Raw genomic sequence first — 24,050 nt, forward strand, 5'->3', positions numbered from 1 at the left:
TTGGGTGCAGTTGCCTGCCGAGGAGTCAACACGACAGCTTTAATTTATGTAACGCTGCCCAGCCTGGTGTAATCCTCCCAGAAGCAGCTAGAGCACGTTTTTTTTTTTCATTGCTTGTGCAATAGAGAAGTTTGCAGGAGACTTTCTACTTTTACTCAACAGCCCTAGCTCGTATGCAGTTGATGTAGACTCAACCTAAAAATGTCTGCCGTGCTTTTTTTCTCCACTTTATGCAGGTATTATATTTTGTAGTTGTTCTTTGAAATGCAAAAATGAGATGGCGTGGTTAGCACTGCGTGCGTACATGAAAGAGCCAGCTATGACTCCAATTATATTTTATATTGGCCTGCAATCATTTCGCAAGAGTGTTACGCGCGTAATTTACCGAAAGTATACACAGTACCAGTGAAAGTCGTGACACTGAAATAAGTTCCTAAAACAATCTCTAGAAAATATATTTTGTGGGGCAGGTATCTTCACAATAACCGAAGTTTGGACAGTGCCTCCTTTATGCTCAAGGCATAACTAGCTGAAACGGGCCGGGCCGGGCCGGGCCCAAACCTTTCGGGCCCGGGCCGGGTACGGGCCACATTTAAGAACACCGGGCCGGGCTCGGGCGGGCCGGAGCATGGCATTTTCGGGCCGGGCCGGGCCCGGGCCGGAAAAATCGGCCCGTGCAGTGCTCTACTTGCTTCACTTTGCTTCAACGCAACGAAACATCATGCCTTGCAAGATCACATACTGCATTACGTAAAAGTGTTACTGCTTTGGAGTCATCCTGCTATTCACTGAGGACGTACATACAACTACTGTAGAGTTTTGCTTCGGCGGCAAGCATCGATCGTAAAGCCGCACTACTACGTCCGTGGTACAAGCAGTAGAAACCTGTCGTCTGCTAGAACAAAAAAAAAAAAAAGCTACTGGAAAATTATTTACCTTTTTTCATATAACTTTTTCTTGAAGACGTCATTATTTTTTAACTATTTTGCCCAATAACATGCGTTCTCTAACAATTTCACACGGCCACATTTTCTTTTTCTTTTTCACGAACAACAATTCAAGCTAGATCCATCCATAGCCGAAGGCAGATGTTATTTGCCTTTGTTTGCGAGCGTCTCACGCGTGTTCTCGTCCACAAGAAGATTGAAGGTAAAAGCGTTAAATTTACGTAAGGAAGCTTCGTTCCTCGTTTGTGCGGTGTGCAAAGATTGCGTGCAATTCCCGCTGTTCTCGGAGTGCCGATGAAGTACGAGTCGTTCAAGGTATCAACGAAATGTGCGGGCGCTCGAATGACTCCATGGCTGACGCCCGTGGCCACCTGCTACACGCCAGTGCGAAAGGAACTAAAGGTAAGTGGGACAGCTTATTATGTAAAGTATGCTACTCAGCGCAAGGCTCTGTTACCGCACTCGGACGTGGCGTCGTAAAGAGGCAGCCTTACGCACCTTTGCGAGCGACGACATTGTGCGCGTTTCCGATTCGCTTCGACTACGCTGATCTGAGCGTAGCCATGGCGCATCGGCACGGCCTTACGGGAGCGAATTCGCGAGAACTGCGAGAACATGCATGTGTGTGATGATCGATTTTTTCTCATGTGCATTGCAGTCAGCAGGACGCAAGTGGCGCTTGCTTCGTTTGTTGTTGATAAATCAAAGCCTGCAGCGCCATTTGCTGCTGGGCAGCATTTTGCTCACGTTCATGGGCTATATAATTTGTAACGTGGCTCAATTCAGCTAGCCAACCACTTAAATTGTAATAATTAGCCTACATTCACGGTGAAGTGTTTATTATGCGCTTGAACGCTGGCTTGAGCTAGTTAAACGTAATCGTGTGTTTGCCTTCTGTAGGGAGAGGTGTTAAAAGAATCTTTGTGTGTATATGCACGTCGCCTTCGCGTGTCAGTGATATTGCACCAGCCAGCATCCACGTTGGACATCTGACGGTTATGAAAACTTGCATGCACAATGTGAGACTTCATATTCTGTCAGAGTTTCGCTTTTTATACATTAATGTGCTGCCAGCATGTAGTAGAATACATTACGCTGCTGTGTGGCAGTGGTGTGATTATCACAGTGCTGTGGAGTTGCTGATGCAAAGATTTATAGGTACGATGCAGGAGAATTTTTCATCTGACTAGCTCATCAGGCATGTGCGTGTTTTAGCGCAAACAAGACAAGGACAGAAGGTTGACATGTAACGACAGGACCAGCACACAGTTACGTCTCACCCTTCTGTCCGCATCTTGTTTGCACTAGAACGCCTATGTTTGCATACTTTTAGCAACAGGCTTTTCTTGTTATGCTTTTCTTGCCCAATTTGTGCTATAGTACAGTGGTCAGCAATACGAGTGTAAGCACTGAAGTTAGCATTTAAAGTTCAGGGTGACTTAATGCATAGTAATGAACAGCATAAAGCAAGAACGAGAGACATAAGTTAGAACAATGCGGGACAAGCACAAACTGTCAAATGAAATATTTATTGCCTTGCCTAAATAGCATTAAGCCATACACCTCGTGCACGTGAGAGTCCGGTTAGAAAAACAAGTTACAAAATCAACAGCTTCATTGATTTCGTAACTTGTTTTTCTAACCGGATCCTCATTTGCACGAGGTGTGCGGCTAATGTTATTTAGGCAAGGTTCTGCGCAATAAATTTTTCAGTTGACAGTCTGTGCTCGTCCTGCATTGTTCTTCCTTTTGTCTGTCGTTCATACTTTGCGCTGTTCATTACTATGCATTCATACCAACTGGCTTATTTTACGACTATTTTGGACTATATGTAGTTGGCAAGCGCAATAGTGTTCATAACAATTGCTCAAGCGAAAAGGTATCCCTTGCTGTTCAGTAAGTCACATTTATATTGGTAATCATTGATTAAACATGTATTCGATGTTCTCTCTCGTAGTCCTCACAAGCGTACATATCAAAATAGTTGAAGCATATATCAAAATAGATTAAGCATAGGCGTGCTTTTTAGCAAAGCAAACTATGCTATTACATTGAACACCTCACAAAAGACCGCTGCATGCTTACTTTCCACTCATTCAGGTGTGTTTGAAATAGATTTCAATTCCTCAGTGCACTGGCAATAACCTTAATAGCACCAAATGTTGACACGTTGTCGCCGCCACATTGAGAAAGTTACGTGAATGTTGTGGCAACATTGCTTGCTGCTAGGGAACACTTCACACTGGGGGCAACATTAACCATTGTTTGAGTTCTATCTTTAAAAAATGTCGGCGTTCCTATAGGAAGCTTACACGGTGGGGGATATAGGTGGCTATTTTGTTGTCATAGCCAGTTGACGTGGTAGTCGGGAAAGTGCACACGGCAGCAGCTCCCGCTTCAAAGGTTCTGCCGTGATGATGCACTGTGTGGTATATGTTCCCCTTGTATTGTAGCGAGCATATAGCTACTCTACTGTAGAAGTTGCACCCAAAGTAAGACAAGGAAGTTGCAGTTGGAGAAAGATGGTTGCTGCGTCTACAACACACTGAAGGGCACAAGGTAAACCCTATACATACCATGCATTTTTGACCATGTCGAGGAACAGTTTTTTCAAAACCTAATAGAGTTATCCACATAATACAATAATAATTTTCTTCAAAATTTGGCACTCTTTCAACTGTACCAGATTCATTAAAATCTGATTGTTATCACTTTTTCAGTGAACTTTTTACCACTAGCACCTAAATTTTGGGTTAATTTGCATCTTTCAAAATTTGTAACACAAAAACAGGTAAGTGCCTAATTTCAATTCTGGTACAGTATTTGTATGCACTTAGGCTGAATACAAAGAAAAATAATGAACTAGTTATCTTGAAATACATGGAAAATAATGGTAGCTAAGTAATAAAAAACATAGTTTGAAGTCAATCAAGGTTAAAGTAAGAAAACAACTGAAAGGGGATCTCTTGCCACAAACAACGTTAAACTTTTATTTAGTACCTACAAGCTTGGTAATCATTGCCAAAGTCATTTTTTTTCCCCTTTGGAGCCTGTAGTCTTGCTTGCCTTGCTTTTATGTGACATTAGGAAAATTAAATTTAGCGCGAAATGACACAAGGACGAGAAGGGAGGACACAACACGTGCGCTAACTTCCAACAAAATGGTTTATTCCAACCGAAGCACAAATATATGCAGTGGTGATGCTCAAACACTACAGCCAGATGTCATGCGCAGAGAACTTTCTTGTCATTCTGATTTTAACAGGAGACGTGCAGAGAAGTGATATTTTCTTATCATAACCTTTTATACAAGCTATGCGCACCAACCACAAAACTAATGCATGTTAAAAAATACAATTCTTTTTCTGACAGGGACGGCATGCTTACACAATCGCTACCCAACTTTGCGATTTTGGCGGCCTCTGCTATTAGTCTCGTTAGTTCATCACGGTTGGTCAATAACATCTTGATGTTCCCAAAACCCGGGGCGCACCCACAAGCTCTGCAATGCATCGTGAGCCAGCCATCGTTACCCTTCTTCACAAGGCTGAAGTGCTCTCGTAACCTGTCATTTAGACAGTGCCCGTCTGTCCGACGTACTGCTTTCCGCAAGAGAGGGGAATCTGATTCACCACCGCCTACCTACAGTCCACGAACTGAGTCCTATGTCTTATCTTGCAAGCAGAGGCGTTTTGCGGTGCTGGACTACTCAGTCTGCAGATAGAATTAATCGAATTAAGCTTAATTCTACCTGCAGACTGAGTAGTCCAGCACCGCAAGACGCCTCTGCTTGCAAGATAAGACATAGGACTCAGTTCGTGGACTGTAGGTAGGCGGTGGTGAATCAGATTCCCCTCTCTTGCGGAAAGCAGTACGTCGGACAGACGGGGCGCTGTCTAAATGACAGGTTACGAGAGCACTTCAGCCTTGTGAAGAAGGGTAACGATGGCTGGCTCACGATGCATTGCAGAGCTTGTGGGTGCGCCCCGGGTTTTGGGAACACCAAGGTGTTATTGACCAACCGTGATGAACTAACGAGACTAATAGTAGAGGCCGCCAAAATCGCAAAGTTGGGTAGCGATTGTGTAAGCATGCCGTCCCTGTCAGAAAAAGAATTGTATTTTTTGAACATGCATTAGTTTTGTGGTTGGTGCGCATAGCTTGTATAAAAGGTTATAAGAAAATATCGCTTCTCTGCACGTCTCCTGTTAAAATCAGAATGTCAAAAAAGTTCTCTGCGCATGACATCTGGCTGTAGCGTTTGAGCATCACCACTGCATATATTTGTGCTTCGGTTGGAATAAACCATTTTGTTGAAAGTTAGCGCACGTTTTGTCCTCCCTTCTCGTCGTTGTGTCATTTTGCGCTAAATTTAGTTTTTCCTAATGTTTTACCAACAAGGCCGAATTTCTCCCCTTGTGCAGTTCTTATGTGAGCTGTCATGCAGCTCTGTTCACAATCTATCGTCGATTGTGGTCAACTTCTTTCAGCAAATTTACTGTGCTTTGGCCAGGCTTCAGTCCTAATGATTTCAGAATTTCGGCACGTGTGATACTGCCATCATTAGATGAAAAAAAAGCATCCATCATCGCAATCTTTAAGACTCTGAAGCCTAAACAAAGCAAGGACTTTGCGACACAATTCGGTTTAGCTGAACACTTGCACCACACAGTTTGCATGCGCAGTTCTGTTAATTGCATCACAAATAATATTGATGCCCATTAGAGCGTACCCGTTGTCACCCTGTGCGCGAGTTGCCTTGAAGGACGCTGAAAAGGCTGGGATTCAATGACGAAGAGTGTGATGGTTCAGTGTTCGGCACCTCAGTACGTTGCTAGCATTTATTTGCATTTACAAGACAACTGAATTAGTTGCCACGAAATATACTGTCGCTGAAGGCTTTCTCTATCCTCAGCATCTCAACTTATCGATTGGCACGACAGACACAAGGTGTAATGAAGCTAGGAGCTAAAATTGTTTGAATAGACGCGCTCTGAACCACGAATGGGAATAAAGACGCACACAGCATCTTCGGATTGTCTTTGCTGAAAAATTAGGCATGCAGAAAGTTAGCCGACAATTTCAGAAAATGGACTGTAAGCACTGAGTGCACGACGCTTGTCTTGGGTGCGTGTTCACTCACTACTTGCTTTCGGAAAATGAGGTTCTCAGCTACAAAAAAAAACATTCAAAGAAAAGCACGAATATGCAAAATATGGAGAAAAGGATACACTTCCCAAATTGCAAACAACAAAAAAGTGATTTTTTTTAAATTTTGCCTTACCCCTTAAAGGATACTAACACGAATTTTAAAAATTTTCGTATTGTTTCTCTAAAAAAATACTGGTGTCGAGAAACCTAAAGCGAGTATTGTGGTGCCTGGGAATGCATCATATATATTTTAATTACCGCTACCTTAAAAAGACACATTCGGTTTCGATATCGAGGGGGCGGCTTCTCAGTGACGTTTCATAGCAGTGTGACGTCACGGGGATACAGAAACTCGCGACGTACTAGGGGCAAATCCGTCATCTGCTCGTTGTGCACGTAAGCAACGATGAGCAAATTGTCGTCCAGTGACTCTGACAGTGATTTCTATGATTTAGGCTGCATGCAGGATGCAGAACTCGCTAACTCAGGGGAACTGTCTTGACTCGTTGGGATAATGTCCATTGCAGTGGGGCTGGCTTGCAGATGCTCAGCAACGAAAACTTCAAAGTCAAATTAAAATATTTTATAGATATTCAACTCTGGTGTGTGGACAGCGTTATCGCTGCATACGGAAGAAACAAAAAATGTCCCTTTTTCAATGTCTCAAAATCGTGTCAGTATTCCTTTAACGAGCACGACAAGACAAGGATTTATTTTGAGCAGTGTCGTGGTAAATGGCTCACGCACAGGACAGTCCCAACAAGCATCACGTCTATCCTCAGCACTTTCTTCTGGTAGGTAAACTATGCTTGGCTTTCGGAGTTTCTCTGTTTCGTGTGTAGTGGACTAAACAGAGCTACTGAAACGTTTCGGTCTCTTTAGGGACTTCGCGAAGCTTTTCTGGGAGCGCGTGCGGTAGCTTCATGGAAAGAAGCGCAAGTACAGTACATACTGGTGTGATCTCCTTGATGACATTGAGGTTGCAATCTTTGACATTAGTTTGAGCAAGGAGCATGAGGTCAGCAAATATGTACTCAGCAGCACCCTTCTGGAAGGATCCTTACGATACAACGAAAAAAGCCATTTATCCTCACCCGTTCACACTTCATGCAGCCGACTGCATCATGTACGTAAACCTGTGGCCACGTGTTGACGCCTCGGACATTTGCGAATTACTTGCCTTACGTTTTGTCGAGCTTTGTCATGCAGCAGCAGTGAAGTCATAAACGGCTCTAGGCCACAACACTGTGAGAAGTGGCTAGTTACACGAGCCTACGAGAAAAGCTGGGGCCGATAGCGTCGTGGTCATGACATGAGCAAGTTGTAAGGACGCTCGAACTACTGGTAAATATTAATTTTATCATTGTTTTAATTCGTCTGTACAGTGGCCCAGTTGCAGAAACAGTGAAGGCCTCATTAAAAAGGGACCTTACACATGAAGCCACAACGATCCTGGGTCGTCACAGCAGAACCTGATACATTTTGTGTGCATTTGCCTACCCTAAAGAAGCAATGAGGACAAACGTGATGCTTGTCAGGGTTGCCTATGCGCTAGAGCCATCCACGCTGGCACTGTTCTGATAGCTCCTTCGTCTTGTGCTCACTGAGGCGCACCTTCGGCATCTTGAAGACGTTGCAACCATCTTTCTGTGACTGTGACTTTGCCATACTTTGCATGCAACTACTACAACCCACAACTGCACGCACTTCCCCGATTGCCAGCTCAACTGGCTGTGACAACAAAATGGGTGCTACCTCATTGCCACCGTTGGTGCAAGCTCCCTATAGAATGCTTCTGTGTCTTGCATGTATACTGTGACTGAAAAACATTAAGTAAACTATGCTCATCTCACAAATTGGTTGCAGCACTGTGGGGGCTGCAGGGTGGCTTTGCCAGTAGGAAGGGCGGAAATTCCTGAAGATGTATTCATCCATGCTGCATCAGCTGCTTGGTGTTTTCATGGCATCTCTGCACATGTGCTGGGTAAGTAAAGTAAGCTGGTAGCAGAACAGGGAAAACGAAAACATGACAGCACGACTTGAAGCGCGTGCCTTTCACGTCGAATTTATCAAGTTGTCATCGTGCACTGTGTGGCCTGTAATTTTTAAGGAAAGAAGATTACTTTTTAAGGGCTCGTTTTTCTTTGTTAGACACAATATTAATGGGAACTAACAGACAGCAATGCCAAGGAAAGTATAGGGGGTGTTATTTGTAGTAATTAGAATAAAATGTGAAGAATGTAAAGTGGACGAAAGATAACTTGCCGCCGGCAGACCGAACCTGCGACCTTCGAATAACGCGTCCTATGCTCTACCACTGGCTACGGCGGCGGTCATCTCCCCGTCCACTTTATAGGGTATATATGTGAATTGAAACTTAAGAGTGTCAGTCAGCGCCAGTCGCAGCCATGGCGGCGAGTGTGGAACACTCTTTTTTTTGCCTTTTTGGCGTCACGTAGCACGTTATCTATTTACGAGCAGGCAGCTGACCAATAATCCCTCGCATACTACTTGAAGGCATCATGTCTGCCAGAACGAGACCCTCGCTATGAATGAAGGAAAGAAGATTACTTTTTAAGGGCTCGTTTTTCTTTGTTAGACACAATATTAATGGGAACTAACAGACAGCAGTGCCAAGGAAAGTATAGGGGGTGTTTTGTAGTAATTAGAATATAAATGTGAAGAGTGGCACTTTTAAAGTGGCACTTCTATTTGCTTTACATTTGCATCCTCATGCTTCGACAGCAATGTATTTGTGACTATTTTACATTGTTTCCACAATGTACTCTCAAGTTCTTGGTGACAAGGCTTAACACATGTGACTAAACAACAACTGATCTCAATAATGACAAAACACACCTGATGCTTTGTTCTCAGCGTAACGTGGTTCATAGCTATAGCTGACTTTACCGTTTATTTGTGGCTGATGGTTGGGGGCAAGCAGCAAACGACTTCGGATTGAAGTGGGCGGTCATGGCTGCATGGGCTGTGCCATGTTGCTTCGTAACCACAGTTACTGGTGGTTACATATACAATAAAGGCACACGACGTACATTCGAAACGAGGTTAACATATCGGATATCACTGTGACAAATCATGTGCCAAACAAATGCAAATGTCTCAAGCTTGCTACTTTAAACGGCCCTAAACCACCCAGAGGTCGAAATTTAGTTGTGGTTTTGCAGTTGTGCATAAGTCTACAACGAACACATAACCATGAGAATTTTTTGAAACTGTGCCGTAATAGTGGAGTTACACGCGTTTGATGATACAGTACAGGCCCTCTCTGGTTTCACTTTTTCCTTCTCTATGCTTCGTTCGTCAGCTCGTCTCTCTTCCTGGCCGAGTGCTCCTCTTCACCATGCCAGGGGAAGAGCGCCCAGTCTCATAGAATGAAGCGTATATTTACAGGGACCAGATGACGTGTCTAAATGAACCGATTTTCCGAATTAACGGGAGTCAAATTAACGAACTTTTACTGTACAGCAAACAGAACGACTCGATACACATCATCAGGCATCTTCTGCTAGGATGCATGACATACTGTTTTTTTACCTTTAAACGCAATTAAAAAATTTAATCCTACTCAAATTGCGAAAAGCATGCCCTGCAATTCACGGTCTTTATATTTCCGCCAGGATCTATGACACGTTCTGGCCAGTTATCGGTCCCTTTAATGATTAATAAATCTTTGCATATTTTTCAGTGTAGTACCACCATCAGTGTCAACATAAGCCATTTCATAAAGAAGCCGTCCAGAACATTCAGCTAACGTTGCTTGCCTGTCCAGTTAGGGTTGTGGTTGTGCTGGATGAGCTTTTTTTACATACAGTGCATAGTGAACTAACACGTTCGAAGACAAGCGCAGCTTCAAAACAAAAGAACTAAAATAGAGGTTGCAAATGCAGGGCCTTAACTTTAAGAAGGGATGCCTCAATGTGCCTTCTGGAAAATGGGAGTGTTTTCATTTGCTGTAGAAATTCGGCTATCATAATTTACAATTCTAAAGACCTCATCTACGACCTTGTGCAGGTTGATCTTAAGCAGAAAACCAGAAGCGGCAGTGGTCTCCAGTAGAGACCTAAGGACCCCAAGCTCTCTGTGACACAAACAGGAAGGCTACTGTGGTGCATTGAAAACCTGCGCCAGTAGTGCATACCAGTGCACTATGCTGCTGTTTCATCAAGGAGAAAGGAGGTGACCACCCCCAGAGGAACTTCATGCTCTACAGTGTGAGTGCCTGGATGGTTTCGTTTTTGTCCTGTCACACGTGCTGAATAGTGGGTGAGATTCAGCCGGGGTGGCTAGAGGAATAGGGGTGACAAGTGTGGTAATTTCTCTAGCCAGGTAGTGTCGGCTTTTGCACCAGTGCTGTTAGTGGCCCCAAGTGGTGCAGCTGTTCAGAAGTTTCAAAATGGTTGTGGCTGCCGCCACAGACTACTGTAGCTTTGTCACCTCAGTAAATGTTCAGATGCATCAGGAAAATTCGCTATGCTGCCAACATTTTGCATTATACTTGAGTTGTTCCGGGCGTAAGAGCACAAATGAGCCTAGCATAGATTAAATGCTGAAATTTTACTCACGGGAGGCCCTGCATGTATGCTTGGCATTGTTATCATAAGCACCTTGGTTGGTCAGCACGTATGGTGAAAAATTGGGTATCCGTTGCATCATGGATGCTACATATTCCATTGATCACATCCAGTGAATCAGATGCAGTGGCATACTGGTCAAACGGTCTCGTTACAGATAAATGATGCATAAATGGCCATTATTTGCCAAAAAACCATATCAGCACATTCATTGAATAAACCAGGTACAGCATGGACCGCTTATAACAAGTTGCCAGAGTCGCAAATATCTGCACTATAAGCGGTACTGCCCTGTAAACAAACAACATTTGTGAAAGGCTGTACATCTGGAAAACATGACCAACAGGCACCCGCATGATTCCGACTATCTAGGCATGCAACTTGGGCATAAATTTGCCAATGTTGAAAGGTTAATGTCTGCGGACCTGCAGTGTCGACATAGTGAACGCGGAAACAAGAAAACAAAAAGAAAGAGTGCCGTAGTGGAAAGCCGCTGACTGACTCTTTCAGACCTCCACATTTATGCGAACTTCGCTGTGGTACCACACTGGCCAGAAAGTATACGTCGAAAGGCTATTGAAATTCCGGGGGCGATGTCCAAAAAACAGTGGCAACCATGAACCACCAATCTAGTGTTGCACATGCACTCCCTAGTTTTTGGTGAAGATTTAAGTCACTCCTAAATGCAACAACTGCAAAACGTTTCATTGACTCGGCACCAAACTGCAACCTTGATTGTCCGCAGACACTAACGACTAGGTAGCTAGTGCTCATTAGGCCTAGCGTGTGGGAGTTTGCCCCAAACAACACGGATATCGGGCGTAGAAGATGTTGCACTCTTGTCCTAAACAGTGGGCAGCAGGTGTGAAACGAAGTTCCGGTCCGCGATCGGGAAAGTCACGCCAACTATCCTGAAAGAGTCTTCCAAGCTTGTAAGTCCACCTGCTGGTGGCAAAGGCAAAAGCTCTGTCGTGTCTCAAAACATTATCACTTGCTGGGGAATAGAGGTCGCACGTACAATATCTCGCTCTACGATGAGACTGTTTTCCCGACAGAAAACCGAAGAGCCAAACAGCAGTTACGTGCACTTCATGCCGACACGGGTGGCCCTTCCGAGCGCAGCACACACACAACAAGCAGCCAGAGCAAAGGGAGCAAAGGCTTTTCTGTTGCCTAGGCAATCACTTCCCCTCCTCACACCATGATGCCCCCCTTGTTTTTCTTTTTTTTTTCTTCCACTGTTTCCTGTTCATTCGCTGCATCTCATCCTCCATAACGCTGTGGTTCTTCTCGCCCAGGCTGATCCGAAGCGCACTCGCTCCGTGTCTCTGAGAATTTTGCGGCAGCCGCCTTATAGCCGGTGTTTCATGTGGGGGGACTGCACAGTAAGCATGCGTGTATACGTGGTGCTTTATGGGAGGGTATGCTGAATTCAGAAAAAAACTGCATTATAACTGGTCCTGCACTGTAAACGATTGCGTTATAAATGGTGTGAACTGTACATAAATATTTTATACACCTTAGACTGGGGCACATGTTTACATTGAAAAGTTGAAGATACTGGCAAAAAGGAAATATAACTAAACGTAATTTTTTCTTGTAGCCATTTGAAATGTTTCTTCTCGTTCCACAGACAGTCCTTACTGCATTTCGTGGCCTTGGATCACAGGATTCAGTGTTATAATTTTTCTTCCTATGCTGGTTAGGGTTAACCAGATGGTGCACTTACTTGCATTATGACTGCAGCACTAATTCTGTCAACCAAATTTTATTATCGTTCCCTTGTAATGCGCACTCTGAACTTCCCGTCCTGCGATGGCAGTTAGGTTGCCAGATGTCCGTTGCTTTGCTTTGCTTCGTGCTTTGTTTTTTTCTGCATAATTGAGTTTGAAAATTAGTCTTATTGTACTCGAGCGGGGTGCTATTCCATGTCATTTCTCTAACAATGATATTACACTGCTGTGTCATAAGCGCCGATTAGGTATTTTCTAGGGGTGTGTTAGAAATTTGTGGATAGGTGGTTAAATATTTCTCTAGTCGATCTTTCTATTGGATATATCGTCAGTGTTCATGAACGCAAGTACTTTTTGGTTTTTCAAGTCTCCAACAGTGTAATAATTTTGATTTCTAATTGCCAGAGTTCACATAATAAATTTGATTTTGTGTAGGGGAAATCACCTATGCTACCATACTCTTCCAGCTCAATTGCAATTCACTTTCTATATGTCTTGAGTATGCCAATAAATTACCTTTGTTTATGATGTGCTATTATGCTTTTGATAGAGAATGCTCCACATTGTGCAGTTGTATTCAATTTTTTATGACACGAATTGATTAATTCTAAAGCTTGCCGTTCGCTTATGCCTATTTCTGTTTGGTGGGCTGTTTTGGTCTGGCTGGCACAGACCTGCCTACTTGTGTGCTGCTTTTTCAGCTTCATAACTTGCAGCATTTCATGTTACAAAGCTGTTCAAGATGGTATTATTGCAAACTAAAGTTTAAGGGAAGTAAATGCACATGTACACATTACTAAATGCTCATTTAGGGCTTTTACTGGCAATACTTGTTTTTGTTAGTATACAGGAGACATTTAATTCAAGGTTTTACGTAATGAGATTTCACCAGATTTACTACACATAAATATGTTCAAAATAGTAAGAAGCACCTAGTTATTTTCTATGCAATAAGCATGCCATTACATTTTTTGCATGCGGTGGAGCTCACTCGTGCTTTTTCCTTTTCTATTCACACAAATACATAAAAAGCAGTATGTGCATTTCTTTTTCAGCATCATTCTGTGTGTTATTTCTTCTGCATGTGAACTAAGCTGCTTACATGTGCGTCTGACATCATGTGTTTATGATTTATGCATGCAGATGCCTACGGAGAACACCTCAAGGCGCATCCAAGCAACGTCCTGGAGGCACAGCGCCACCAGAATCTCGTTCGCCATTTGGGGGACCTGCTTAAAGTCCTTAAGAAATGATTCCAGTGTGAGGCTTTCAAAACGGCATGAATATTAATTCATTATAAAGTTTTCATTTTTAAAGTCCTGTTGTTGCACATTGTTTTGCACCATCTTTCCATGGGTGAGATACAACTCGTGAAGTGATGGTGCAAGGTCACCTCATTTGAACAGTCAATTGAGGTATGCAAATTGACACAGCTAGAACGTGCTATATAAAACAAGTTTTAGTCCTTGCAGCGGGCTGGTTTTGAAGAGCATGTAAATTCTGTGTTTATGCGAAGACTAATTTTATTGAATTTTACCAAAAGCTAAATTTTATGCCGTCCTAAGCAGGGAGAGTTTTAGCTGGTGTTTTTTCTATTACATAAAACCCTGCATTATTTCATTGCAGTATGACTGCAGCTTATGATGTCCAGCATATTAATTCAGTAGCTTCTTAACACATTTGTTTCTTCTAAAAGCCTGTTTGCTCATCAAGGCTGTGTCTAGATACCAATCATATTTCACCTTCATGCAACATTGAAAAGAAATATTCACACGATTTCTACACAGTACAGCTTTACAAACAACGTGAATGCCAATTGCCTCTTATGTTGCTTTCCACGAGATCTAGGACGTCCATCTGATTTTCGCATTATGCGGTTTTCCGTAAGCTGCTGTTGTCCGCATATTTCCGCACGATATGGCACTTTCCATAAGCTGGGGATGTCCGCATCTTTCCGCATGATATGGCACTTTCCATAAGCTGGGGATGTCCGCATCTTTCCGCACGATACGGCTTGCCGTAAGATGCGGATTCCGCATCATGCGGCTTTCCGTAGTCCAATAATTCCGTATGTATGGATCCGCATATACGGATCGTTTCAGTAGGGGTGCTCCGTTTGGCCATCATGAATATTTTCAAACTCGCCCAATTTGCTACTCTGTGGCAGTGACCGCCGCTCTTTAAGTTCTTTCTAGGGGTGTGCGAATATTCGAGTTTCGAAATCGAATCGAATAATTCGATTCGACTTTCGAAGAGCTAGTATTCGAAGTTTCGAATAATTCGATATGACGAATACCTAAAACGCGACAAAGGGCAACGGTGCAACTTGCTTAGGGTGGGGTTGCTGAAACTAACTCTAACGCCTTTACAGTACGCCTTTCGTTAAAACTTGTGCCGATATCCTGGTTCAAAATGACCACATGTTTTTTAAAGGAGATTATGCCATTTCCGCAAGCAAAAAGAACACACGAGAGAACTATCAAGCCCTTCACAACTTCGCTTCCGAAACCAAGACACTGACTTCTGGCGAAGTTCGGTCGCTTATGCCGCAAGCGCCGTAAAACGTCCCGAATTTCAAGCAAACGTTCAGCAGTTCCACTTTACCACTTAGCCTTTTAAAGCTCACCAATTCATATGTGGTCACGAAGTTCACAACGATCCATTCTTTTACCCGAAACGAAACCAAAACACAACAATAAACACAGCCAAAAGTGCGTACGAAGCCCGAAAGCACGAAGACTAGGCAAATCCGTGTACTACCCATCATTACCACGGTGGCTAAACGATCGCAGCGTCAGAGTTCCCTCTAGTTAATATTAGGAAACTCTATGCCGAATTTTGCCCGCGAAAACCTCCGTGATTGGCTTGGTATGTGAAAATTTGTTCACGCTGTGCAGTCGCCACTGCTGCATCGCACCACTCGTTCAGAAACTCCCATCGTTCTGGCGCGCAGTTAAAACGCTGCTGTGAACGGGCGGCCGAAGATTTTTTGGGCCCGGAGCACTCATGACGATAAAGCGCAGCATTACCGTTCTTCTTTGTTTGAATTTTCAATAAAACCTTTTGTATTCGATGTTGGATTAGAAATTCGTCATTTTGGCCACTATTCGGTACTATTCGATTCGAGATGAAATTTCACTATTCGCACACCCCTGGTTGTTTCCCTTTCTCTATGCTTAACCACTTTTGTTTTAAATATTTCGTTCTAATTACGGGATACACTCTGTGTATATATGTATATACACAGTGCACCATATATATTAATATTAATATATATATATCTATATATACACAGGGTGTCTACCGAGTTGACATTCCTAATTACCCCGAGTTTCCCAGGTTTTTGAGTGCTTTTGCTAAAATTCCCTGAGTGAAACAGAACTTTGTTTTATGTCAAGATGGGCAGACGTCATGTCGACTGATGATGTCACTCTCGTACGCACGTTAAAAATAAAAATGACTTAATCCCATTCGAACAGTGCAGAGAACAGTTAAACCTCAATACAGCGAAGTTGATGAAAGCGGTAATTTACTTCGTTATATCGAAACTGAAATTCCACTTTTCATGCAAGGCATAGTTACCGAAGGATTAATTTTAAACTGAAAATGCCACAAGAATGCTCGACTAATACGGCAACATAAAATTTTTTTTGCGTGAAAAAAATTAAATTTTGTTGAGCCTGAGGTGCAGCAATCACAATTAGACGCCTTGCCAAGTGTCACGTGTAGAGACGAAACAAATGCAGGTTTAACGCACTGTGGAATTGCGCTTATTCTGCTGCTGCGGCTTGTAGTCAAATCCTCGCGCGTTGCCCAGAGCACTGCGACCCTCTGCTATCACGTTGCCCAGCCGAACCATTTGCTCTCCACGAACGTGCAACTTGAAAACTGCCGCACGTTAAAAAAAAAGTCACAGTTTCACGCGAGAGCGAAATAATGAATCCGATAGCAACAAATAGGAATTTTATACGAGTATAGGCCAGCAGCTCACTCCTTCAGGAAACGCAGCCACTGCAGTAAGAGACGTGACCTATCTATGGCTCAGGGGCAGATCCAGGTGTCTACATTGGAAGGGGGGGGGGAGTACAAGGGCTGAAGCCACCTCCTCAGCAGTGCATTTTGGGGGTCACGCATATTTACAACAACCCAGATTATGGCGGCGCCTAAGAAGTCTTCGTTGGAAATGTGCATAGGGAAGTAGGAAAGGGTAGGGCGATGAGGAGAGAGGTAGAGAGCAGGGACAATATCCTCCTTACCCCTTTGGGCAGTGGCAGGCAAAGGAACCTGACAAAGGGGCAACTCAACAGGCAGCCTGACAAAGGAGGTGGACGACAGGCACTGAAGGGAGGGGGCGGGGGCTGGCTTTGGAGGAAGGGGGGGGGGCGATCGCCGCTACCGCCACCTCCCCCGTCTAGATCCGCCACTATTATGGCTTCAACGAAAGTTTTGCAATTAGCACAAACACCTACAAAGGTATGAGCCGTCTGCTGATACCCTCTGAAGATATCGCGGCACACGCGACCACACCCGCTGGTACAAAGCACGCACTTCCTGTCGGACTTACGCAGCCCCCCCCCCCCTCCCCAACCCTCCGGCTCTTCTCTCCATGTGCCCAGCGCGAAGGAGACGGTCGGCTCGTTTCACCTCTGCTTAAGCCCCGTTCGTCGGCAGCGCTCGCGCACTTTCACTTGCATATGGAGTACGACGCGCGGGGTGATGTAATCGCGATTTGGACTTGAGGAGGAAGATCATGGCGAAAGCAAAAAATTCGCATGGAGTGTATATAATTGCTATCGCAAAAAAAGAAAAGCTTGACAGCTGCGGGTTAAGATCGCTAAAGGACGGCAACAGCCTGAATTACGGCACATCCGATTATGGCGGCCACGTTTCCGTTTTCCGACATCGCGCGCCGAATCGAGAAAGTGGGACTCGTGCCGGTGTCGCGAATTTCGGTCGCCGCTATGCCTTGGCTCTGAAAAGTTTTGTAATTCGGCTTTGTAGCAAGACATCCACATAGGCAGTTGCGTGGCTGATAACTGCGAGCTGCAGCCCCAAAAATATTGGTCGACTGCCTAAACTTCTTTCAGCAGTGCCCTCACCTGGAAAAAAAAAAGATAAAAGCTTTCACTTGCTGTAAATGGGCCCGTTAATTACGCTCGTTCTCGCCTGGAAATTTATTCTATTCTTCACAGAGTCCTAAATAGCATCTTTGAAGCTCGGGATCAGAGCGAGTGAGGTCTCCGATAACCGCCAACAAGCGTCGTCGTCTTTATCTCGCCGATCGGGATGGCTTGCAAGATACTAGCCTTGTAAACGCTACAGGTACGCAAAAAATACAGACTAAAATTAATGTTTTCGCTGAAAAATAAACTCTTTGCCATAAACCCAAGTCCTTATTTAATGTCACTTACTGCTCGAACAGCACGGCATCGTCACGCTGACTCTCTAACAACCTATCAGGCACGCAGTAATCTTTTCAAATATTCCTTCTTCCCGCGAACTATCACCGACTGGAACAACCTACCGTTTTCCCCCTTACATACGCCGATTTCTTAGAACATGTAACTGTTTGAACTTCTGACCGTGATGTGCAATTTTTATACCTTCACTATCTGTTATTTTCTGTTTCCCTGATCCTTAGTCTAAAAAGCCAGTGTCACTTGACTTATTTGTGCGTCTATGGTATGATTATGTGTATGACTTACTTTTACAACATGGTCTTATTTCGAGTGTGTGAAAATTTTCGTTTGATTATGTTTCTACTTTTTGCTTACTTTGGAGTGCCACTTCTAAAGAAAGTATGCTGATCTTGCCTTTTTTATGCTGCAGTTTCTTTTTTTACATTTATCAATGTTATTTTCTGCTGAGTATGCGACTGCTCTGCCTTTATTTATTTCCCGTCCTTGTGTACTTTTGCCCGCCTGTTGGGCCCTTTTTGGGCCTGCAGTATTAGTGAATAAGTATAAATAATGAATGAACGAATGAATGAATGAATGAATGAATGAATGAATGAATGAATGAATGAATGATAAGCCGTTTGACTTTGGATCAGAAGATTGCGGGTTCGAGTCCGTCGCGGACGACTTTTTTTTTTTTTACGTTACCCCAGCCTTACAGCCTCTGCGTACAGATGGCGCTGCAAGACTGCACCAGTTCTTGTACGCCAATTATTAGAAAACAAAAATGATGGTCCATAGTTCCAAATTTTGATAATGGATGCCAAGTTGTTTTCGACCTTTAATAAGATAGACCAAACATAACAAAAAAGAAAGACACGATAAGGTCAACGCATCGACAACGTCACCACCTAGAAACAGTGCAGGTTTTGTGTCCACGTGGCCTATCTGTGGGACATTTTGCAGCGCACCTTGAAAAAGGACTTGCCAATCACGCCATACGGTATTAGATTTTTGGCTACGGAAAATCAAGATGATGTGCCTTATGACATGTTTATGTTGCTTGTGCTTCACAGCGTGTGGCGAACAAGAATGGCTGTGCGTCATGTAGATAAAGATGCCGATCTGCGCATGAATATTTCACAGAAAGCATTGTATACATGAGAGATGTGTACAATTCTAGGGACGAACAACCCGAATGGGTGTTATTAGATGAGTTGGCTGCAATGAAGCGCTTTTAAATAAGCCAGTCGCAGCCAGGCTGGTGATTTTAGACTGGTTACGAAGTGCTTGTAAATTTCTGTTATGTCAAAGGTGGCAATAAAGATAAAAAAAAGTCCACGTGGCCTAATGGATAAGGCGTCTGACTTCGGATCAGAAGATTGCAGGTTCGAGTCCTGTCGCGGACGACTTTTTTTTACGTTACCCTAGCCTTACAGCCTCTGCGTACAGATGGCGCTGCAAGACTGCACCAGTTCTGTGTACGCCAATTATTAGAAAACAAAAATGAGGTCCATAGTTCCAAATTTTTGACAATGGATGCCAAGTTGTTTCGACCTTTACTAAGATAGACCAAACATAACAAAAAGAAAGAGAACGATAAGTTCAACGCATCGACAACGTCGCCACCTAGACAACTGCAGGTTGAAGTACGTCCGCGTGGCCTAATGGATAAGGCGTCTGACTTCGGATCAGAAGATTGCAGGTCGAGTCCTGTCGCGGACGACTTTTCTTTACGTTACCCTAGCCTTACAGCCTCTGCGTGCAGATGGCGCTGCAAGACTGCACCAGGTAAATGAGGGGGGACAGATATATGGAGGGTACAAAGGAAAGCATCGGTAGCAAAGGGAAAGAGGAATGCTGCAATTATGAAGCACAGAGCTTTATTGGGATACAATAGGTACGAGGTGCTTCGAGGGCTGTGGAAGGGTGCGATGGTTCGGGGCTTACATTTGGGAACTCAGTGTGGTGCATGAAGTCAGAGGTGCAATCAGGAATGGATGTAAATCAAAAGGACGGTGGGCCGCCTCGCGTTGGGCGCTCACGGGAAAGACGACAAATGAGCGGGTGAAGGGTGATATGGGATGGGACAGGCTTTGAAGTGAGGGAAGCGCAGAGCAAAATGAGATTCGAAGAGAGGCTGAGGAAAATGAAGGAGAGTATATGGGCAGAGAGCAGCAGAGAGGTTTCAGGTATTTGTATAGAAAAAGCGTTGACACGCAGTGGAGAAAAAGAACTAGGAGGCTCACCAGTAAATATACGGCCGGCAGTGCGGGGCGATATGGCAACAAGGAGCATTAAGCGGAAGGTCAGAGAGGCGGAGAGGACTTATTGGATGACAGCGATGGAAAAGAAAGCCGGCTCTGAGTAACTACCGAAAAGGAAAAAACGAAATAAGGAGGGAAAGGTTTTATTCCAGGTTATTCAAGGAAATTCAAGGTTATTCAAGGAAAGGTTATTCAAGGGGAAGCGCTTTACTGTTTGAAGCAAGGTCGGGCTGCCTTAGAACGCGTAGTTATAAAGCGAGATTTAGTAACGAAGAAGAACAATGTACATGCTGCGGGGGAACTAAGGAAACGATGGAACATGTACTGATTGAATGTGGCGATATTCACCCAGGTATACGTGTGGGCACGAGTCTACATGAAGCCTGGGTTTTAGGGACACAATGGAAAGCTGAACACGTCCGCGATAGAAATAAGTAAGAGACGGTTAGAGTATTGGTGGCAGAAAAGTAGAGATAAAGAACAAAAATAAATAATGGGGGGAAAAATAAGGTCATTCTGCCTTAAGAGGCAGAGAGATGGACCGTGAATTTATATTTTTTTGGTATAATAACATAGATTTAATCAATGTAGGATAAGGTATTAGGCCAACATGAAACAAGGAAGCTTTTTTTTGTTTTCGTCGAGCCTGGTGGCAGACATGTCACCGCCCCGTTTTAAAGGGACGCTCATAGCATCCATCCATCCAGCTAGAGGACGGACGTGTTTTTCGTGGGCTCCGGAATCACAGCGTCAGATAAGTTTTTTTTTTGCATGATTCGAGCTTGTTTTTTTAGTTATATGAGTACATAAGCCACTAGATGGAAGCTTAATAGGGCTTACAAATTGTACTGTTTCCTGTGTGACAGTCGCCTGGGTTGTTTTTTTATTATTTTGTTTGTTCGGACACCACGTGGCTGAAAGGTACACAGGTGCTTTGAAGTTTAGCGTACTTGCGGAGTTTTGTGATATCATTTGGCTTTTAAGTGTGAACGCGTGTGAACGATCGCCGTGTGAACGATCTAGTCATGGTCAAAAAGGACCGTAAAGTGTTCAGGGTGCGGAATGGGATGGAAAATAGAGGTTTGTACGGATGAGAGACAGAGTGAGCTGACGCCAAGTGTTAAGCATGCGAGTTAGAGGCTAAAATGGAAATAATGATGGCTGCCCAGAATGAGCTCATGGTAAGAATCGCCGAGCTGGAGAATGCGTTGGCGACAGAGCGGAAAAAACGATGGCTAATGGGGAAAGGCTTAAATCAGCCGAGGAGGGGTTAACAAAGGTAGTCATGGTGAACAATGAAGCAAGCGATAGCGGACAGCGGGGCATCGACCCCCACAGTACCCCCACAGTGGTAGACGCGAAGGGGGAAACAGGTTTGGAAAAGACAGGTGCAAGGGTCACAGACCCAGCTTCCGCGAAGTAGTTTGGGAAGGGGAGGGGACAATACAGCAACAGTGACACGCGCTAGTAACCGAGGCAGTGGCCAGGTGCGGGACAGTACAGTAGAAAAGTTGGAGCACGTGATAATCGCCGGGGACTCGAATTTAGTTAGATGCGCAGAAGCAGTCAAGAAAGGGTGAGAGGCGACAAACGAGTTTTAATAGGGAAGTTCCCGGGACATAGGCTGGGATCAGTGATGAGACAGCTAGCTGAAAACTCGCAACTAAGGCTAATGGACGATAACCTCGTGATAATCGCGGAGGTCTAAACGACGTCTTGATGAAGAATCAGCCGAACTAGCGACCACATTGGCGAAAGGGGTCGATGACATGTGCGGCATTTCCCCTCAGGTGCAGATAGTGGTATACACAATACCGGAGATACCGGTGCGTGACGGCAATCTGCAAAGAGCGGTTGTTGACGCAAACAAAGAGATATGGCAGATGAGTCGAGAGAAAGGCATCGAGGTAGGGAAAATAAACAGACAGGTGCACAGGTGGGGTGGTTTTCGAAGAGACGGAATACACTCGATAGGAGGCTTGGTCATGAGGTGGGTTGGCGACTTGCGGGACGCGCAGTAGCTTTTTTGGGGGGCACGCGGGCCCTTCGGTGCCCAGGTAGCTTGTAATGAGGAAAACAACCAGGGGGACTCTTTGACAGGCAGTATAGCGAAAAACCAGAGAAAAGGTAAAGAAGGGAGAAGGCGCGTGTTGCAATTAGTAACATTAACATGCAGGGTGGCAGAAAAAAGGCAAAATGGTTAGAAATTGAGGGACAGTTAAACAAGGAACAGATAGATGTTTATGCGGTACAGAAACACACCTTAGAGACTTGGAAGAGCCACCACATATTGACAATTATATTTGGGAAGGTGTAACAGGATCACATCAGAAAGGACAGGTGGGGGTGTTGGAATGCTAATTCATAGCAGAACAAAATGGGATAGAGTGAAACAGACGTGTTCAGAGCACCTCTGGGTTTCGGGCACAGTAGGTGGAAAGAAAATGTGGCTAGGTGTAGCTTACTTGTGGACGGGAATAACTGCAGAGAAAAGAATCTGGAGATAGTGAAATGCATAAGCACCGATATTAAAGAATTTGGTTCATGATGCCGAAATAATCCTTCTAGGGGACATGAACGCTCACATTCATGACCTTGACGGATATTCAGACACACCAATGGCAGTTATTGCTAGATCTCTGCGAGCAACATAGTCTTGAGATAGTTAACGTGGGGCCTAAGTGTGAGGGGCAGATCACGTGGGAAGTCGGAAACAGGCAATCGAGCATTGATTATTGTCTCATGACAGAAGGAACATATGACAAACTTAGAGAGGTGAGAATAGACGAGGAAGGCATTAACAGCTTGGGTAGTGATCATAAACGCATAATATTACAAATGGGATATAAAACTCAAAATAAGAACGTAGAATCAAATTTTGGCAGCTTGTATCTAAATGACAAACAAATAACAAATATAGCCGCAAGAGTCGAGGAAAAAGTAGACCAACTACCAGGCAAAGACTGGAAGTATAGTGAGCTGCTACATGTAATCACGAAAGAACTGGAAAAAGAGAAGAAACTATTTGTTGAAAGGAAAGAGAAAGCCAAAAGTTGGTGGAACAAAGAAATCCGGGAGGCGATCGAGAAGCGACGTGAGGCATCACGAGAGCACAGACAGGCAAAAAAGGAGAAGCGGCCACAGGACGAAGTCAACCAAATATGGGAAATATATTAGAGCAAAAATCCATTGTGCAGAAATTAGTCGTGGCAAAAATTAAAGATGAAAGTGAACGCTGGATGACAGAGATTCGCGAAAAGAAGAGGCGCGCCTAGGATATTTTGGAGCCACCTAAAAGCGCTAGGTAGGAAGTCTGTCACAATGCAACAACGTTTGGTAGATGAAGGAGGAAATCCATTGGAAGGGTACGAAGCGCTAGGTTACATCCGAAGATACAGCCGATTCGTTAAAAAGGTCACCCAGGGGATTCCCCCGGTGAGTAAAGTACGCAAAGGAAGTGCAACTGACGAAGACGTCGTACTAGAGAATTCAATTGGAAGAAGGCCGAAGGAAAAATTCCTAAGCGCACTACTCCGGGCTTACATGGGGTTCCCGTCAGCCTCATTAACGAACTCGGACATAACACTAAAGAAGCACTGCTGAAAGCCGTAGAAAGTGCTTACAGGAGAGGGAAATACCAGACAGTTGGCGAAAAAGTAGAATGAACTTAATCTGTAAAGGCAGGGGAGAAAGGGATAACATTCGCTCATATAGACCACTAACCATTACATCGGTGCTATACAGGTTGGCGATGCAGGCAGTAAAAATTAAAAATAGAAGCGGGGGTAGAACAAAATGATATTTTGGGAGAACTTCAGAATGGATTTCGAATCGACAGGCGGTTAGACGATAATCTGTTTGTTCTTACCCAGTGTATAGAAATATCGAAAATAGAAAACAGGCCCTTATACGTAGCTTATCTAGATATCACCGGGCGTATGACAACGTTAATCAGGAAATTTTG

The 24,050-nt window shown here is 44.1% G+C and overlaps 1 long non-coding RNA gene and 2 other non-coding genes across 3 annotated transcripts; all 3 read left to right on the forward strand.

Annotated features, from left to right (window-relative positions):
- Nucleotides 1–1,092: 1,092 nt before the first annotated feature.
- LOC125756518 (uncharacterized) lies at nt 1,093–13,703 on the forward strand. Its single transcript, XR_007414562.1, has 4 exons — nt 1,093–1,349; nt 7,965–8,082; nt 10,131–10,330; nt 13,567–13,703. It is a non-coding gene; the product is annotated as an uncharacterized LOC125756518 (long non-coding RNA).
- A 5,452-nt stretch (nt 13,704–19,155) lies between these two features.
- Trnar-ucg (transfer RNA arginine (anticodon UCG)) lies at nt 19,156–19,228 on the forward strand. The gene has a single exon. It is a non-coding gene; the product is annotated as a tRNA-Arg (tRNA).
- Nucleotides 19,229–19,472: 244 nt separating this feature from the next.
- Trnar-ucg (transfer RNA arginine (anticodon UCG)) lies at nt 19,473–19,544 on the forward strand. The gene has a single exon. It is a non-coding gene; the product is annotated as a tRNA-Arg (tRNA).
- Nucleotides 19,545–24,050: the final 4,506 nt, after the last annotated feature.

The sequence above is a fragment of the Rhipicephalus sanguineus genome, unplaced genomic scaffold (assembly GCF_013339695.2).
Source record: "Rhipicephalus sanguineus isolate Rsan-2018 unplaced genomic scaffold, BIME_Rsan_1.4 Seq1129, whole genome shotgun sequence".
Taxonomy (NCBI): Eukaryota; Metazoa; Arthropoda; class Arachnida; order Ixodida; family Ixodidae; genus Rhipicephalus; species Rhipicephalus sanguineus.